Raw genomic sequence first — 1,508 nt, forward strand, 5'->3', positions numbered from 1 at the left:
AAGCTAAGGGAAGCTAAAGCACAACTCTCTGGAGAAAATCTGACAGAAATTTTCGAAAAAGAAGGAGACATGGCCGAAAATAATAACAATGCAAGGAAGATGCTTGGTGACTTCACTGCACCAAATTCCAATTTACTTGGAAGAAGCATCTCAATCCCTGCCATTGGAGCAAACAATTTTGAGCTGAAACCTCAATTAGTTTCTCTGATGCAACAGAATTGCAAGTTTTATGGACTTCCATCCGAAGATCCCTTTCAGTTCTTAACTGAATTCTTGCAGATCTGTGATACTGTTAAGACCAATGGGGATGATCTTGAGGTCTACAGGCTTATGCTTTTCCCATTTGCTGTAAGAGACAGAGCTAGAATATGGTTGGACTCTCAACCTAAAGACAGCCTGAACTCTTGGGATAAGCTGGTCACGGCTTTCTTAGCCAAGTTCTTTCCTCCTCAAAAGCTTAGCAAGCTTAGAGTGGATGTTCAAACCTTTAGACAGAAGGAAGGTGAATCCCTCTATGAAGCTTGGGAGAGATACAAGGAAATGACCAAAAAGTGTCCTTCTGACATGCTTTCAGAATGGACCATCCTGGATATATTCTATGATGGTCTGTCTAAATTATCTAAAATATCATTGGACCATTCTGCAGGTGGATCCATTCACCTAAAGAAAACGCCTGTAGAAGCTCAAGAACTCATTGACATGGTTGCTAATAACTAGTTTATGTACACTTCTGAAAGGAATCCTGTGAGTAATGGGATGCCTCAGAGGAAGGGAGTTCTTGAAATTGATACTCTGAATGCCATATTGGCTCAGAATAAAAAATTGACTCAGCAAGTCAATATGATCTCTCAGAGTTTGAATGGATTGAAGGAATCATCCAACAGTACTAAAGAGGCATCTTCTGAAGAAGAAGCTTATGATCCTGAGAACCTTGCAATAGCAGAGGTGAATTACATGGGTGAACCCTATGGAAACACCTATAATCCCTCATGGAGAAATCATCCAAATTTCTCATGGAAGGATCAACAAAAGCCTCAAGAAGGCTTTAATAATGGTGGAAGAAACAGGTTTAGCAATAGCAAGCCTTTTCCATCATCCACTCAGCAACAGACAGAGAATTCTGAGCAGAGTCCATCTAGATTAGCAAATATAGTCTCTGATCTATCTAAGGCCACTGTAAGTTTCATGAATGAAACAAGGTCCTCCATTAGAAATTTGGAGGCACAAGTGGGCCAGCTGAGTAAAAGAGTCACTGAAACTCCTCCTAGTACTCTCCCAAGCAATACAGAAGAAAATCCAAAGAGAGAGTGCAAGGCCATTTATTTAACCATCATGGCCGAACCTACAAGGGAGGAGGAGGACGTGAATCCTAGTGAGGAAGACCTCCTGGGACGTCCAGTGACCAATAAGGAGTTTTCCTTCGAGGAACCAAAGGAATCTGAGGCTCAATTAGAGACCATAGAGATTCCATTGAACCTCCTTCAGCCCTTCATGAGCTCTGATGAGTA

At 41.5% G+C, this 1,508-nt stretch overlaps 1 non-coding gene across 1 annotated transcript; it reads right to left on the bottom strand.

Moving 5' to 3' along the window:
• Positions 1 to 462: 462 nt before the first annotated feature.
• On the bottom strand, positions 463 to 570 carry LOC148574378 (small nucleolar RNA R71). Its single transcript, XR_015905795.1, has one exon. It is a non-coding gene; the product is annotated as a small nucleolar RNA R71 (small nucleolar RNA).
• Between the last annotated feature and the right edge of the window lie 938 nt (positions 571 to 1,508).

Source organism: Arachis ipaensis, chromosome B2 (assembly GCF_059453495.1).
Source record: "Arachis ipaensis isolate K30076 ecotype BB chromosome B2, ASM5945349v1, whole genome shotgun sequence".
NCBI classification, from domain to species: domain Eukaryota; kingdom Viridiplantae; phylum Streptophyta; class Magnoliopsida; order Fabales; family Fabaceae; genus Arachis; species Arachis ipaensis.